This window comes from Taudactylus pleione, unplaced genomic scaffold, assembly GCF_031769625.1.
Source record: "Taudactylus pleione unplaced genomic scaffold, aTauple2 ptg000041l, whole genome shotgun sequence".
In the NCBI taxonomy this organism is placed as follows: domain Eukaryota; kingdom Metazoa; phylum Chordata; class Amphibia; order Anura; family Myobatrachidae; genus Taudactylus; species Taudactylus pleione.
This window is the reverse complement of record NW_028284443.1, coordinates 77298297-77317629: the sequence shown is the minus strand read 5'-3', so window position 1 is coordinate 77317629 and position 19333 is coordinate 77298297. Positions and strand designations below refer to the sequence as shown.

At 41.2% G+C, this 19333-nt stretch overlaps 1 long non-coding RNA gene across 2 annotated transcripts in view; it reads right to left on the bottom strand.

The window, feature by feature from the left end:
• The window catches only part of LOC148538271 (uncharacterized), a 559751-nt gene that overhangs the window by 185844 nt on the left and 354574 nt on the right, over positions 1–19333 (bottom strand). The window lies entirely within an intron of this gene.

The following is a 19333-nucleotide window of genomic DNA, read 5'->3' as shown; positions in this document are numbered from 1 at the left end:
GAAGCGCGCGCACTTTTGTGGCACACTCAGCCACAATGAACTTGGGCACATCTGTACAACAGAGAACAATAGTTTATGTGCCTGGTTTACTACAGGAGAGAAGAAGAGCATATGTGCCGGGATTAATCCAGAAGAGAACAATAGTATATGTGCCGGGATTACTCCAGAAGAGAACAATAGTATATGTGCCTTGAATACTCCAGGATAGACAATAGTATATATGCCTGGATTATTCCAGGTGAGAACAATAATGTATGTGCCTGGGTTACTCCAGAGAGAAAGAGTAGTATATGTGTCTGGATTACTCCAGGAGAGAACAGTAATATATGTGCCTGGCAGGGACGTGCAGTTAGGGTAGGCAGGGGAGGCAGAGTCTCCCGTGTCATACAGTACTCCCTGTCATGTTCCAGAGTTTTTATATAAAAACTGTGTTTATATATATATAAATATATATATATATATATATATATATATATATGTGCCTCCCCAGCCATTGAGCTCAGTGCACATCACTGGTGCCTGGGTTAATCCAGGAGAGAAGAGTAGTATATGTGTCTGGTTGGTTTACTCCAGGAGAGAACAGTAATATGTGTGCCTGGGTTACTCCCGGAGAGAAGAGTAGTATATGTGTCTGGTTGGAGATAGGAGATGGGTGCGCTCTCTAAGGAGAATGGTTGGATGAATGGGGGATAGAGAGATAAGCACGGGTATGAGGTGGAGGCAAAGGGATGGGTGAATGTGGTGTGGTGTTGTAAAGGACAAAGTAGGTATAACAAAAGTATGGGGTCAAACCGTTTATTGAGAAGGCACAATGCTGCTCCGGATGGCGGTATACTATATAGTCTTAGATGAATACTCCCATTGTTAAAACAGTGTGTAAGACATATAATGGCTGGGTGCTGATGAGAAAGTAGGTGTATGACTTGCTCATGGTGATATGGGTAGACCCCTTCAGGGGGCTCCTTGACATGTGGTTCTTGACCAGCATGTTACCCCTGCTGGAGCTATTTGGTGAACCTCCAGTAACTGGAGGGGTGAACCTCCAGTTTCAAAGACACTGTCATCAAACAAGTGTTCTCTACTGCTAGGTAAGCAATTCCTCACCCCTACCTGTGCATGATGCCACTATACAGGACACCCAGATACACACACCTGCAACAGTAAAGACTGCCTGACTGCTCAGACACAAGACTGTAGACCATAGGTCCAGCAGGGGTAACATGCTGGTCAAGAACCATCTCATTAAAACAATACGTTTAATTCCTCCTTTCTTATATATTTATATATATTTATTTTTCATATCCTGTAGTTCACTCCACAAATCTCACAAATCCCTGCCCTTTTCAATTTGGGAACATCACCCATATTTAGCATACAAGCAACCAGAGACGGATTATCCACAAGGCAGTGTTAGTGGTTGCCTAGGGCCTGGTGGGTCCTAGATGCCCACATGACACCCGCCACCAGAATTACCTTTTTTTAAAACATCCAGGGGCCAAGGGGAGTGAGACAGTGATCAGCTACTGCAGGATCCTGAGGTAAGCGGTCTAAACTGGGAGAGGAGGATTCCTTGGCCACTGATGCTCTGGGTGGCTCTACAGGCTGCAGGGTGTGAGATATTCCCTTGGATGATCCAGTCAGCTCTTCATCAGCATTACTGAGTTCAGGGTGCCATTCTAGGAACCCTGCAAGCCAAATGCAGGTGATGTGTGGCAGCGATGGTGTCTCACCAAATGCCTTGAGTCCCAGGAGATGGTACCACTTGACCACCCCTGCTTACAGCCTAGCATTTAGCATACACCATCATACAGTATACACAATAGTGTGTGTTTGTATGTGTGTGTGTATGGGGGAGGGGATTAAGATGTTTTGACTTTCTCATTTAAGTGTATTTAAAGGGAAAGGAGAGACCTACAACAATAGTAATACTTTGACTTTGGTCACAAACTGCATGTATGTAAACCACAGCAACCTGGCAAGGTCAATTATATTGGCCAAAGCATTCAAATGGATGAGTATTATTACTCTGGCATTTCATTTCCCGCTGGGGCAGTAAACATTCAAAAACATGTTTGCTTCATCAGGGAAAGAGGTGATGTTGATAGACTAATTACTGTAACAAGTTTGTGTTTCTCATTCAAATGTGATATTTGAAATGATGTAGTGCATGACAGACACATGTCAATATATCATGCCAAATTAATATCCAAACTGTTTAAATCATCTAGACACTAAAATAGAAACATGTACTATATTGTATTGACAAGATGAACAGTGTTTAACGTGTTAAGTATACACTGTACTTAATTTTAATATCCACCCTACTATGAATAGTGCTAGTTAATAGTTTTTCTCTGTGTTGTTGTATACTGTATGAGGTTTTTTTTTTATTGATTTGTATATTGCTGTCATGTACAATATAATATCATATATAGCTTTTGTTTTAGGATATTTTGTTCATTTTGTTGTCCAAATGTCAGAAAGAATAAACTGATGATCAAAAATTATTTACAGTTTTTCATCTGCTAAAGGCGTTTAAAATGCAACCTTTGTTTTAACACAGTTATTACATTTCTTTGTTATTCATTCATGAATTCATGGAACAGTTGACTAACAGATGCAGCAATATAGTATACTCCAGGCATATATTCAGTTTTATTAGATTACTGTAAATCACCTCTATTGTTGATTCAAGTGAATACAGATATTGGGGTTTCCCTCTTAAATTGTTTTCTATTACATACTACAGATGTTATAGTGAGAATTTTTTGCTATTTTAAGTTTATCATTGTTTTTATATTGAGAATTATCTTTGTAACCTGTTGCCTCTAAATAGATAATGTTCGTCCATGCCATGTACTGTATTTGTGAAAAAGGACTAACTAACTTACTGTAAACTCATATTTCATATTTACATTAATATGGGCTTTTTGTTTTTAATTAATGTTGAAACTTTAAATTTATTGCCACAGACTATTACAGGGACATGTCGCTGTAGGTCACTATTTCACAGGGAAGATAATGAAAGAACATAGAAAATATATATTTCTTTGGACAGAGAAAAATATTTCCTTGCTTTCAATTTGAAAACAGTTGCTGAAATCAACCATGAAGTAATTACTGCAAATATACAAAAGCTGACTTCAAATAATCAGAATATAAAGGGAGTCAATTACACATCAATACAATATAATAATTGCATAAATTGCTATGTATCCATGCAACAAATTCTCAACCCTCCCAATGAGTCACTGTGTGTAACTTTTAATTTATTATTTAGTGCAGCTTACCTACTGTCTATAGGATTTCAGGTGGCATGTAGGAGTGTATATATTTTTCATTGTTTGTCTACAGTAAATATTAAATTGCAACATTATTACTTATATTATGTTAAAATGTAGAGCAAAATAAAATTAACATCAGTTGCAATAACTGTAAAAGATACAATTGTGACAGTTTATTTAACATAACTCATTGTACTTGACACTTGGAAGACACATGAGTATTTGATGAGGATTGGATTTTTAATGTTGACAAAATAAATAAATATACTGTGCACTACACAAAGTGATCTAATCACCAGCATTCCTAGTTTGGCCTGCTTGCCGCTACTGTCTGCTACAGGCCAGGGTAATCACATTATAACAGGGAAACCTGTCCTCTTTCACATTTTGAAAGATCAGCCTGGTCAGCATGGGGCTGAAGTCCCTAGGAACCCTATGTTGAGAACACTGTGACTCATCCAGTACTGCTGCTGGTGGGTTTTTGGATAAGAAAGTGTTAAAAGAACAGCAATTTGTGACAGTGACATGAATTGTAATAAACTGTACTGAAATATTATATGAATTAAATGACTTTGATCAATGTAGTTGTGGCTAAATGGGGTATAGCAGCCAGGCCCGCTGAGAGCTGCGGCGGGCCCGGGTAATAGGGGGTGTGGCCTAATCGTGGGAGGCATAGCCACGCCCCCTACCCGAAAAAACCCGTTTTGCAGCGCCGCAAAGCGTCGCTGCGTGCTGGGGAGGGGGTGCTTTGGGCCCCCTCAGCCCTGCTCAAAGCCACAGGCATAGGAGACTGCTGTGGCTGCTGCTCAGCAGCCATGAGCAGTCTCCACTGCAGCTGTGTGCACACACGCTGTGTGCTGGGCTGCTCTGAGGGAGGGGGAGTGGCGCCGGGCCCCTCAGGAAGCCCGGGCCTCGGTAATCTGTACCCGCTCCCTCCCCTCTCGGCGCCCCTGATAGCAGCTACTAACAAATTAAAGCAACTTTCTCACACTCTTTCCAGTTAACCACTCTGTATTGTTTCATTTCTGAAACCTGTCAGCATGTCAGTCACGTCTGGACTCCACTGGTCAGTGTCACAATATATTAGCTAATACTCACTGGCAGGGGTGTTTTGAAGTGAAATTTTGCTTTCAGCACCAGGTTGTTCTTTACTTAGGGAGAGTGCCCACATTTTTTTTAAAGGGCCGATTTCTCAAGGGAATATAGTCCCATGCTAAACAGGTTGGGCACTGACACATTAGAACAGGGGATCCCATGGTGTAGGTTTCCCTATGTGAGCAGTCCATCATTCTTATATCCTAGTTATGGCAGTAGCTTCTGTGGGTGGGACCCCTCACTGTTCACCTCCTCCCCTGCAATAATGCCAAATCACTGTTGGAGGCAGACAGATCATCTTCTATACATTTATTAATTTTATTGTGTGCCACCAGGGGTTGAGCCCCAACAACAGTTTGGCATGTGGACAGGTGTATTTGAGGCTATGTCTATATGTGAGTCAGTCCGAATAGTGTGAACCAGATATAACTTTTGGCTATGCCATCATTCTGCTTCTTAAAGCATTAGGAGTCATACATATAAGATGCTGCTGAATCTGCATACAGAATTATGCATTTTTTGGTTGCATGTGCACTTCAGAAATTATTATGTTATATAAAAAAATACCTTATATTAATAATTTACTGATTGTTAGGTCATGTTAGAAGCATGTTTACTACATTCATAGCACATCCACCTTCATCTTCTTCCTGAATATTCATGTAAATTGTTAAGTTGGGGTATTTTCAATATCTGACTATTACATACCTACTAGTGCAAAAGTTTTTCCACATCCCCTTCCCCTTTCATACTTGAATATTCATGTATATGGAGTGAGGGTTTTAGATTTAGAGATCAGATGACCATCTCCTCAGGATCAAGCTTGAGTCCTGAAATTCAAATACTGTGAGTTCCCACTGACTTGCACCGCTTGCTATATCAGCCTGGGAGGTATTCTCCTGCTACATGTTTAAGAGGCAGTTGTCTCCACTTCGTATAGCAATTAAATTGAGTTTTTTTACTAGGGAAGGTGTGGCCACATCCACAAGGTTGTGATTACACCCACTGTGACATTGACATGCCCCCTAGCTGACATAGCCACACACCCCAATCCAACCCCTTGTTGGGATGTATGTACAACTTAATGATGGAATGTATGTACAACTTATAAATCAATACAGTATATTACTCACAGTATGTGATAATGTAAAACTGAGATAAAATGTACAGTATATACTCTAAGGAAGAATAAAAATGTAAAACCCAGCAGTGTTCAAAAGAGATAATATTGTACAACGGCTAAAGGAAATAGTGCAGTTGAACAGCTTGCCAATAAAACTTTGCAAATTGCCTTTCCAAAATGGATAAAAGGACAACCGCATTATGTTGTGATAAGGTTACAGAAACCAATTTGTCATTTTAACAATTACTATACCAAGGAATCAGAGTTTTACATTGTTATTAATTTATCAAACAGTCCACTTGTCCATCAAGCATTTCATTATTAATTGGAGTATACCATTATAACACAAATAGGTGCAGGTTCCCTGGTGTGTGCTGCTTTATCTCACAGTAATCTTGTACTGCAGGCATTGACGGTTAATAGGAACACATTTTATTACACAGCTCCTATAACCTTTTATGATCATTTTATATCTAAATGCTTAAAAATTGGAGTTGCATTTTTGTAAGTAAAATAAGAAAATTGAGACTAATGGGGACATTTAATATAAAAATAAAAACATTTGCAGGGGCATGACCTGAATGCCTAAGAGGAGGGGCACCTAAATCTCCAGCTTTGCCATCACATCTGTCTTACCTGGCTCCACTGGAGATTGTGTGAATCTCCTCCTACACGAGCTGATGCTCTGAAAGCTGGATCCTTTTATGAGTCCTACCACTTGGCTCCACACCTGCCACTCCTCCTTTTCTCTCAATGTGACCATCACATCCTTCAACTGACCACCAATAGAAGGTAATGCCTGCTCCACTCTGGTAGCAGATTCTGTTGCCTGGCCCGCCGTGGCCACTCTGTGTTCCCCCCGGTGATTGTGCTACTCAGTCCCGATCATGCCCATGCAGCAGGGTCTCTGCTAGCTTTGCAATTCCCATCTAGATTGATCCCTCTCTGGCATCCCACAGCTGCAGAGGAGGTCTGCTATCTGCTCCCACTGGCCTATACAGCTTCAACTGCACACACAATCTTTGACTGGAGTCCACACAGACTTCACTGCTTCAGCTCTGCTGATATACGCTAGTCCTCCTCTACACCTCAACACCTTTGCAAGAATCCCCTCCCTCTTGCATATCAGTTCCTCAACACCTACTTTAAGCTCTTTCACTGGGCTTTATACCCACCACTCCCACTGCTGCAGGGTCCTGCTGTCTCTTCATGTAGAGACAACTGCCCTTCGCCCCACTGTTGTTGCTATCCTCCTGCTCCCTACATTAGTTTTGCAGTAATGACTATGTATCAGACTAAGGTTCACCTGACCCTCACCCCCCCTCCTTCCTGCTTTACCAGCTGTGACCAATCTTCATACTGTAGGTTTCACTAAAATACACATTTGTCTCCTTTCATTTGTCACTCCACACCTACACGTATTTGTTTTATATATATATATATATATATATATATATATATATAGTTAGGGATGTGCAGGCTCGGTTCTACTCGGTTCCGTTCGGTTCTTTTTACCGAATCTTATTGGCTATCCAAAACTCGTGACAGCTGAAACCCAATAAGATCCGGTAAAAAGAACCGAACGGAACCGAGTAGAACCGAGCCTGCACATCCACAATATATATACACACACACATATATATACATATATATATATATATATATATATATATCACATTCCACCATTCTACCAACACTCTGGTGCCTCTACAACAGGGTGGCAATAAGCATCCTCCCAGGTGTTGTTGAACTACATATCCCAGCATGCCTTGTAGGTTTGATGATGACCATATAGCAAAACTGTGGCAGGGCATGCTGGGATGTGTAGTTTTATAACAGCTGGGGAGGGCGCATATTGCCAACCTCTACTTTACAAGGTTCCACTATGTCTCACCATCCAAAGAAGCCTAGCTTCGAGGATTCCTCCAATTTCTTTAAAAAGAAAGACAAATCCAACAATTCTTTTCAAATTGACCATGTGCCAGACTCAGAACCTGAGGAACCAATGTCATCTGAAACCCTTAAATCCTCCCTGGATCTCACCACCTTTATTATTCACACTATTCAAATGAAAATATGGGCTATAATTGCTGACTTGAAATCTAAAATCGATAGCTTGGGCACTCACATGAATACACTTGAACAAAAAATTATAAATCTTTTCCAGTTTGCTGTAGATCAAGATTTGGCTGAGATTCAACCTGAACTGGCAGCATTAAAGGAGCAGATAGAGGATCTTGCCCAGGTGTTCTTATCTGATCACTCCCATGTCTTCATTCCTTTAGATCTCTCCATAGCACAACCTCTACAATTGTACTGGCACCTTAATGACTCCCTCTTGCTTAAGAAAATACATTGTGAAAAGATAGTGCAAGTACTTTGTGATTTTCAGGAATTTATCTCTCCCAAAGACACTGGCCTCATAGTCAGGTAGAAGGCCCACAAGGCCACTCTCTGGCGAGTATTCATTAGCCTGAGTGCAGCTGAGCACAATATACATACCCAACAGGTACAGGATCTAGAATGTCAAATAAAAATGCTGATGAATATGCATCAGCTGTGCCCTACTCGAAAGCCTATCTAAAACTTTTAGTCCTCCATGGACAACTGAAAGAACTCTATCCAGCAGAGCTGCCAGAAATTTTATGAGAAAGGCAAGAAGGCCGACTGCCTTTGGTCCGCTATCTGTGAAACAAATGTACTCATAACAGAGAAGTTTCTATCAGAGGACCCTTGGGTTCCCTCAGCTTTGATCTTTAAACTATTATGCATAATTTATGTGATTATTATACTGAATTATACAATCTACCTCAAGATTCCATCCCACCTGGTCAATTAGATTATGATATCTGCAACTATCTAGCTTTTTGTAATACAGAGTTCTTGAATGGAGACATCACCAAGGAGGAACTGACCCCAGTTATTAAGGAATCCAAAAGGGCCTCTGCATCTGGTCCTAATGGTTTTTCAGCCGTCTATTAGAAAAATTTGGCCCCATTATCTCTCGTATGTTCCTGAATCTCTTCAATGCAATTTTGTGAAGGCATGCAATTTTGTGAAGGCCACCACCAGAGTTAACATTGTTGCAATTTCTGAAGAGGGACATAACTTTATAGCTATAGGCCTATTTCACTATTAAGGGGCATATTCAATTAGGTGTGAAAAGTCAGTTTCTGCAGAAAAGTATCGTCGGTGATGTCATTTTGTCAGGCGAAAACTTATATCCATATTCAATTCCAAAGACTTTTCGCCGGTGCGGAAAGTGAATGCATTGGAATAGGCGAAAAAGATTTGCCTGTGAAAGCTGTCGAAAAAAAGTGCAGAATTGGGGTTTTGGGGTGCAAACTTTTGGGAACCACCCTGCACCCTTGAGACAGCCCCCAAAAAGTAGACTGTCAAAAAAAGTTAAAAAAATACTTAACAACAACCCAAAAAATTACTTTGAAAAGGGGGCGAAAAAGTACAAAGTTGGGGGACAAACTTTAAAACTAGCGAAATAGACTCCAGGGGGGGTCCCCAAGTATGCCACAGGTGTTTTTAAAAATGCAGGTGCTTGCAGCAGGTGGATTTTTAAAGTTTTTTTAAAACTTCACTTTAGAAACTTTAGAATATGTTTGCACCCATTGTCGTGTACCCCAAATTTTACCTACACCGATCGAAGGTAAGCCAGATGCCAAGCGCGGACAGCCACGGGGTGGAAGGGTAAGGTTTAGGGTTCCCGGGGGGGACTTAGGGTTAGGCATCCCCCCAGGAGTTTAGGGTTAGGCTAGAGGAAAGGAGGGTTAGGGTTAGGCTCCCCTGGGGGGAGGTTAGGGTTAGGTACCCCCCCGGTGGACTTATGTTTAGGCGGTGGGAAAGGGTGGGTACGGTTTATGCACTTAGAGGGGGGATTAGGGTAAGGCACTTGGGGGGAGGTTAGGGTTAGGCACCCCTAAGGGAGGGTTAGGGTTAGGGAGTAGAATAGGGTAGGACATACTTACCTTGGGACGATCAGGATTTTCACTGCTGCCGGGATGCTGCTGTCTGGATTTAAACCGCCGGCCATGCTGAATCCGTAAGGAATGTGGTAGATATTGGCATAAAATGTTTTGTATTAGCTATGATCAAATTCCCAAACTAGGTCCTCAATGCACCCGAACAGTACAGGTTTTAAAGATATTTATGTTTAGTGACTTAATTTGCACCTCTATTTGATTATACCATCTGTGTACAATGATTGATGTCCCTAAAACCAGGACTGTTAGTGTGCCTTGAGGACAGAGTTTGGGAAACCATGGGTTATGGGATGTTTTCTCACCTGTACTTCATTACTAGACAGCTAACCTCCCTTTATCCTGGGTGTTATTCAATATTAATTATTAATTTATTCAATATTAATATTGAATTTGTATATTAAATACCGTATATACTCGAGTATAAGCCGAGTTTTTCAGCACATTTTTTTGTGCTGAAAAAGCACCCCCTCGGCTTATACTCGAGTCATGCCCGCATGGTACGCTGCTGAGTAGCCTACCATGCGGGCCATGGTGCAGACTGTGTCACTGTGACACAGCCTGCACCACGTGTGTAGCGCTGACCGGACGGAGTTCGGTCAGCACTACACACTGCGAAACACACAGCCGCCGGAGCCGGCAGCTATGTGTTTGGTGTAATCAGCAGCCGCTGAGAGTCTGTCAGACTCTCAGCGGCTACTGCTGCTCCCACTGCAGGAGCCATCTTCCAGCTCCCGCAATGGGTAATGGGAGAGACGTCTTCATGACGACGTCTCTCCCATTATGCAAAGCGGTGGAGGAGCCTGTAGCAGCGTCGGGACCAGGAGCGGGGTTACAGGTAAGTGTTTTTTTTTTTTTACATTTCTTTCTACTGGGGGGGCTACTACCGGGGGGTACTACCAGGGGGGGATATCGCTACTGGGGGCACTACCAGAGGGGGGGGATTAATAATGGGGGAACTACAAGGGGGGGATGTTGCTACTGGGGGCACTACCAGGGAGGGGGGAATACTGGGGGCACTACCAGGGGGGATGTTGCTACTGGGGGCACTACCAGGGGGGGTTAAAACTGGGGGCACTACCAGGGGGGGATATTGCTACTGGGGGAACTACCAGGGGGGGATTAATATTGGGGGCACTACCAGGGGGGATGTTGCTACTGGGGGCACTACCAGGGGGGGATTAATACTAGGGGCACTACCAGGGGGGGATATTGCTACTGGGGGCACTACCAGGGGGGTATTACTACTGGGGGCACTACCAGGGGGGGATATTACTACTGGGGGCACTACCAGGGGGGATATTACTACTGGGGGCACTACCAGGGGGGATTACTACTGGGGGCACTACCAGGGGGGGATTACTACTGGGGAGAGTACCAGAGGGGGGAATACTACCAGTAGCTGCTGCATTTCCCACCCTAGGCTTATACTTGAGTCAATAAGTTTTCCCAGTTTTTTGTGGTAAAATTAGGTACCTCGGCTTATATTCGGGTCGACTTATACTCGAGTATATACGGTAGCTAGGTGCTTGAACAAAAAGTCAATAACTTAAAAAAGAAAAAAGGCACTCAAAGCTGGAATACAGTAATTGCATAAACTATGTCATATATATCCATATAAATGCCGCTCCACTGTAGCGCTTAGGTACTGACACAGGTACCCACTTTAGACAAAAAACATACTACTATTCACAATGTCACTCACAGGACTTATAGAAAACAAAACATAGATTCCTCAGTTTTTCCAATCAAATGTTTTGGATTTTACTTTGTTATCAGAAAGAAAATGCTCTTACTTATAAACAGCAGAGGTGAACTGTACACACCAGTAGCTGTGCCACGTATGACGTCACATCCAGGAACATCAGAAGTGATTGACAGGGTAATAGCATGGTAATGTAAACATTTAGTGTAAACCTCCAGCACATTAACAATACAAATGGGAATTACAAGTCTGTAAATGCTGGTGGAACTATCAAACCACTTTAAGGTACACATTGTCTTTAACATAGAAGCAGTATCTGCACAATCTAAGCCAGTATGTAAATACCTGGAAAAACATACCCATAATGACTGTATATATAATGACAGTTCAATTAGAAATCCAGAAGAAATTCAACCAAACTTAATATAGAGACGATGATACTGTATGTGTGTGTGTGTAGGTTTACACTGTATTCTATTGGATTTATAAAGTACACAAATCCTAATGAGAAATAGATATATTTTTAATGAAAATGTCTGTTTTCCAACAGCAGCACTATGTGTAAATATCCAGTAGTACAATGTTGAATGCTGTGTGCCCTGACAGCTATGTCTGGCCAGTATATACAACAATGCATTTTTACAAACATCTGAACAGTATCTGTCTTGAAAATAATATACTCAATCAATTTTAATATTTCTATATGGAAGAAATGTATTTGAAGCTCCCTAAAGCAACTTAGCTATAGTGCTAACAGTTAGGGTATTTACTTCCTATGGGAGCCCAGAGGATTTATTTAACTGGAAACAATGAAATTTGCTTATGAAGCCAGCAGTTGTCTCTACACCAAGAATCTCCTGCAGAAGCTGGATATTTAATGAAAATAGACATTAATCAATTTAAGCCAGAGCATACGTTACACAAAGCACTAAACCATGTCGAAATTGAAAAGCATTCAATATCCAAAGTCTTCAAAAATCCATGAAATACACAGAATAGTATCAACAACCGAACATAAAAAAATAAATCTTGTCAGTGTTTACTTTAACCAACAATAATTAATATATATTGACAATAAGGTCACTATTACTTAGAGGTTATGACATATTTAGATATTTAACTAAACAGAAATATATGATCATGAAAGAGTAAGCAATGTATGAAAAAAAGTTATGTTACACATAGAGACTACTAAAGTAATAGCATAGAAAAATAAAGTAAAAACATAAAATATGTAAACATACAGAAGGCACAAATGAAAATGTAGAACCATTGTAAGAACAATATCTTCTGTCACCCTAGGTAAAAGATAAACAGCACTTATTACTTCCTTTAACATATACAAATGAAGTAATCACATGATACAGGTGGATATCTTTCCAAGGTTAATTTTAACCCAAATGGTTTTTGTGATGCTTTTCAATTTACCTAATCACTAAAGGCAAACCGCAATGTTTTCAAAGTACAGAGTGGAGGAAATATATTAAAGCAGAGTTTGTAAAAGTCATGGAATCCACAAAAATAATCTCACTGGTTTCATATATTCCGAAAAAAAGGATGATTGAGATCTTCCCATTTTCAGTATTTCAATGGACAATGCAAGTCAATGGGCACAGAAAAGTCCACTTCAATGCTTTACCATCTGAAATAACTGAAGGAATGCTCTATTGACAAAGTAAAATAAATATGTACATGCAGATGTGTCCTCTTTTAAATATCCTTCGGTCAGACAGTTGTGTGTTTCTGCATGATAGGCTTGGTAAATAAAATGAGCAATAACCTTTGGAGGCACAATAAACTCAACACAAAGCAGCCACACAAATGCAAGCAGAAGCAACACCAACTCCCTTACAACTGTGTCAAAGAAGTGTATGGTAAATGTGATTGGCGTAATGGCTCAAGAAGACGTTAAAAATACAATACTTATTACTTGATAATACGAGACACAGTGCAAACAGATGAGGTTGGCGGATTCATAAAAATGTATTAGAAAAAAAATACAAAAAACAGAAAACAAAATCATGGATGTATTGATCCCCATCAAATCTTTTACCCTTTATAGGTGCTGCAGTGGGCTATTGCTCATCATAAGCATAAAGGTCCTGGGCCAAGCAGCTCAGCATCACCTTAGTAAGCTTTTTAGGGCTGTGTGACCATCACCATGGGTTTACGGCGATTCATCAAAGCCAATTGTCATGACTGTACGTATTTTGTGTGCTCTGTATAAAGTGTGTGTATTATCATAATTCCCTAAAGTATATATTTCAGAAATGGAAGTTTGCGTAAACTGGATTGCATAAGCTAATCAAAGCAAATGGTCAGGTGACATGTGGTCTTTGAAGACAAAGCTTCCTGACTGTAACATTTGCTCTCACCCTAGGGGGGGGCAATGATTCAAGTCCAGTACGCAGTCAAACTGTCTGCTAGAAGGGTTATTTGTAACACATCATGCTAGCAGTCTTCCTATTATAAAAAAATTTCAAGGTCCAGAGAGTTATGAGTATCAGGTCTGGTAGTTGTGCTTATTTGCATCTACACAGACCCTGGGAGAACAAAGGAAAGTATTTTTGAGCCTGGGAAGGGTGGGGGCTGCTGGGGGATGAGCAGGTCTTGGAACTATAATGCTCAGCAGTCCACACTGCTAGTTGCTCACTTCCAGGGAGTAGCTAAGAGCTAACGAGTGCTCCCCATGGTGGTCTATAGTGGTCTCCCCCCACACAGATCCCCTAAGATCTCAGCGTAAGACACCTTAGGATTCTGACTTTCTATACTTTACTTTTATCTGTAATCATTGCATGCAATTGTATGTATGTCTTGTTTATTTAACTATTTTTCTTGTAATTTATCCCTGGAGATATTTCTCAAGAAATCCTAAAACTTAATCAGCGTTACCTCTGTGCTCTAATGAATTCACGTGCCTGGAGAGGCCCATGCTATATTTGTGTAATAATTGTGAGTTTAAGTGCAATTTAAGTGCCTGCCGAATATAAGAGCACTATTTCAATACTCTTCGTGGTGGATGCTTAGGTAAAACCCATGTCACAACCACCCAGCTACATCAGGTTGGCGTATCTGAGTACAGGCTGGGCATGGTGTTGTGACAGGCTGTATCTGGGCAATAGATTCTGGTCCCATCCAAGGATGTAGAATACTACTCCATGCAATGCGTTTGGTTTAGGGATGTGCAGGCTCGGTTCTACTCGGTTCCGTTCGGTTCTTTTTACCGGATCTTATTGGGTTTCAGCTGTCACGAGTTTTGGATAGCCAATAAGATTCGGTAAAAAGAACCGTACGGAACCGAGTAGAACCGAGCCTGCACATCCCTAGTTTGGTTATAAACTTTCTTCAGGAACAGATAGAATGCTAGTCAATGTAGTGGGGAATTTATTCTCCTGTTCCAGATATTGGAACTATCTATCTTCTGGATGGCCTCAAACCCGAAGTGATGTTTGCATTTCATCAACAACTTCCGGTTGTGTTCCACCTCGGTTGGTAATAGAAAATGGTACTTGCTGGTCATGCTTAACTTCCAGTATTGATCCTTCTGGCAGCCCTCTTTAGTTTTTTGGATATTTGACCGGTAGGTGGGTTCAATAATTCTTTTTATCATTGGCCATTTCTTTCAGAACATTTTTTTAACAGTGTTCCTGTGGTTCTCTCTACCTTCCATACCAGTAAACTGTGCTATACTTAGTATTCTAGCATTGTCCATCCCTTTACCAGAAGAGGTGATCCCCACAAAAACCTGAAGCTGATTCACTTTATGGCCCGATTGGTGAGACATGAAAGAGAGCATAAAATAACATGCAAATGTCAATTCCGATTTGCCGCTATCCGGAAGAGAGATGGATCCCATATCCGGAACAGGGGTATAAATTCCCCATTACATTGACTGTTTTAGAAAAATTCTTATAATAGCCATTTTCCACAATTTAAGAACCCCAAATACTTTTAGTATATCCACTAATACACTTCTATACTGTTTTCCTTTTTTTGGGTACAGACAGATTTCCCCATTTTCACCTATACTTTTCACAACTAAAAACTACAAGAATTATCGCACGAATGTCACTGTACGACTTTGCTAATTGAATTGTGCAAAAAATGGGAGTGAGCATACCTGCAAAAAGTGATATCAACAGGCAAATGGACCGATAAAACAATCTCTTGAAAAGTTATTGCATTATTGCAAATAATTGAATTCCTTGTAGCAGGAGGTCCCCTTGTTTTCCTCTACATGCACACATTATATTGCATACATTGTGTTTAATGACAATTTCCCTAAAGTTGCAATTTGACCATACTAATAAGATCCCTGTGGTTGAAAACCCAACATTATGAAGTGGCAAAATGACACGTTTAAATGTAGAATAAGTATGTTTTTGGGCCCATGTAGAGTTGAATATAAAATCTTTTGCTAAACATATCTTGTTTATTTTCATACTGTGCAAGATCAGGAACTATGTTTACACAAATACAGTAGAAATACCTCTGCTGCATTCTCTCTCCTGATATCTGCTCCCACATGCCATTCTTTTTGACCTGTCCCTCTCCTCTGACTCTTCTGACTCTATCCTCTCTTCCTTCAAACAAGTCCTAGGGTGTTATTTACTAAGCATTGGACTCTGGCACATCCAATCAGGTATTTTTTTACTAGTCGTGTGTTGCTAGTAAAATCAGTGGCCTTTAAAATGCGACTGGAAGTATTGAGGTTTTATTTAGTAAGTGTCAGCTTATAAAACACTAGTCTCACCAATTCTTAAGAAACCTTCATTTTAAGCAGACTCTCTACCACCCAGTCTTTTTCCTTTCTTACGTCTTAAAGCTCCTTGAAAGGATTGTCAATCTTTGCCTCACCTAATTTTTTTCTACCCACTCACTTCTTGATCCTCTTTGGCACTGTCAACCAACCTCTCCTCTGCACATACTCCACTCCATTACACTCCTCAACTCTGCTCTTTCATGGTTCACATTCAAACTCACCACCTGCTCATCTTCTGTCTCTCCACCTTGCCCTCACTTCCTCTACCTGTAGGCATACCCCAATGGTCCCTCTTTATTATCTACCTTCTCTTTTCCCTCTACACTTCCCCCCTTGGAAACCACATCAGTACTTTGGCCTTCAATACCTCTATACACTGATTACACAGAAATCTAAAACTCTTCTCTTGAATAATCTTCCATTATTTTTGCTCGGGTCTACTACTGCCTGTCTACCACCTGCATGTTCCAGTGCTTACTACAACTTAATATAGACAAGTCGGAACTCATTGTCATTCCTCCATCTACTCTCTTTCTTTCAGTGCCCAATGCAGCCCATCTTTACATTTTCTGAATCCAGCCCTTCTTTACGTCTGATGCTATCAAAAGTCTTATTCATGCGGTCATCATTTCCCGACTAGACTACTCAAACCTTCTCCTCTCTGGCCTTCCTCTCTCTTGCATTCCTACATTTTAAACTATTATTAATGCTGCTGCTCATCTCATTTTTCTCTCCCACCATATTGCTTCTACTCAGGGGCGGATTGGCCATTACCTTTAGCGGGGATAATCCCGGTGGGCCAATTGGTCTTTGGGGTCACTTCTCAACTGTGCCCTGCCCCCAGAATCCCGTCACCCGGCTCTTTTTTTTTCACTGTACAGCCCCTCTGTCAACTCCCTGTGGCCTGCCTCTATCGCGAGAAGAGGCTTTGCTGCTTTACTGGAGGGACTGACTACGTCAGACACCGTGCGCGAGCACCTTGGAGGAAGAGTGCCCAGGCACCACGCGGGTCCGCAGCCAGCGGCTGGTGGGGTAAGTTAATGGATGCTCAACCAGCCAGCCCGATTGTCTCCTCTGCACTCTGTCCCCTCCCCAGGCTGTGAAGTGTCAACTTCACAGCCTGGGGAAGGGACAGAGTGAAGAGGAGACAATCGGGGCTGGCTGTCTGGGAGACCTGGGTTTAATTAACTAGTTGCAGCACAGTGGAAGCAAAAGGGGGAGGGCTGGCTGGCTGGGAGACTTCCACCAGCCCCTGCATGCAGGAGTCAGGTCTTTTTTTTTTTTTGTAGCTGATACAGATCTGTTTGAGGGAGTGGGGGGAATTAATGCTGATCTGAGGGGGGGAGTTATTCTATATTAATATGATCTGTCTGTGGGGGAGGGATCTATTTTTTGCTAAGGACAAATGATTGTCTGAGGGGGATGGGGATCTGCTCTACTAGGGGTGGTGATGATCTATCCCTGGGGAGGGGTAATTATGTGCTAAGGGGAGATGATGATCTGCCTGGGGAGGGGGGTTATATTGTGCTAAGGGGGGATGATCTCTGAGGGGGACTATGCTGTGCTAGGGGGAGATGATGATCTGTCTGAGGGGGATCTGCTGTGCTAGTGGAGATCTGTCTGTGGGGATGGGGGCTATTCTGTGAAATGGGAATATGATCTGTTTGTTGGGGAGGGGGGTCATTATGTGCCAAGACAGGAGGATGCTGCTGGGGAGATGCAGGATAATGGCACTAGGAAGACGCAGGATGATGGCACTGGGAAAATGCAGGATGATGGCATTGGGGACACCCATGGCGATGGTGCTGGAGACACACATAGAGGATAGTAGGACCACTGGAACTATGAGAAGAAAAGACTGGGGGACAATAATCTTCAGTAAGACAACAATCCTAACAAAACCATATTACTGATGCGAATGGAACCAATTTAGCAAATATATTTTATTAATATAAAATTGTTTGATATGGGAAACCCACATTCTGTCCAGCCCCAAAACTTCTGATTGAACCTTTGTTGAACGATAATGACATTGGCTTTATTACTACACACACAGGCAGCTTCCAGACCATGTGATCTCCTGCATGAATAGTGAATACCGTCTGAAGACACTGCCTGTCCAGGGAGGATCAATTTCTTCAGAGGTTCCTTCATTGCAGAGAAATCATATAGGTAAGAAAATACTCATTGTCATTAACATGTTTGATGAGCTTATTCACTAGAAAGAAGGAATGGGGGCATGGCTATCAGCTTTTGGAGTGGTGGGCATGCCCCCAGGATGATGAAAATGGGGGGAGTGGCTTGCGTGCATAACATTTCACATTAAGCCACACCCCGCCACAAGGCCACACCCACTTTTCGGGTGCGCACCTACGGAGCGCGCGCATGGGGCCACTTTCTACTTTTTTTTCCAGTGCCACTTTAAATTCCCAATCCGCCCCTGCTTCTACCTAACCCCCTCATTAATCCAATTAAAACACCTCAACTACATAATCATAGACATTCAGAAACAATGTTGTATTGTGGTACCTCTCAAACATGATTCTCTGCATATACTTCCCTGCAAAATATTTTAAAACTTGCAACATACAGTACTGGAAAATCTATTTAGCTCTTTCTAAATAGGCTGTCCTTTAACCTAGGATTTTCAAAAGAAACTGCAAGATAGCAAAAAATACTTGTCATTATCTATGATCAAAAAGAGTAAAAATAAAATGAAACAAAGCACTCTACACTATACCCGCACATGTATGTCACCTGGCAGAACCTCCTATGTAATGACAGCTGTGCAATTTAATCATTCTCTGACATGTGGAAATGGAAGACATGCAAGGCTGTAATTGCAATCCTACAATATTTTTTCTACTTAGGATTGTCTTAAAATTGTAAGAGAAAAGGCAGACATATTTGCCATCAGAACACACATAAATAATATAAGCTGTTAGAACACAGACACACTATCAGGTGCAAACAAGAAAAATGTATTAAAGGCCCAGCATGCTCCAATGATGGGACTTTAATACATTTTTCTTTTATTGATTCTCTGCATGCTCTGTCATATTGTCTGGTATAGCTCCATATCTGGTGAAAACTAAATGCCTTATGGTAATGTCTCTCCTTGTACATACACTGTAATGGAAGCCTTATATACTGCTTTTATAACTCTTATAATTTGCTTGAGAAAAATGAAAAAAATAAAAAGAAAGAAGAAAACTACTCAGGTTATATGGGCTGTATAAGTTTCCTTACCTACATAATAAAAATAATAATAATAATAATAGTTTTCCATATTATAATGTACAGTAAAGGAAAAGTTATCCACTACACATATTGTATAAATTATCTTTAATGATGGTGCATGCTATAGCTATA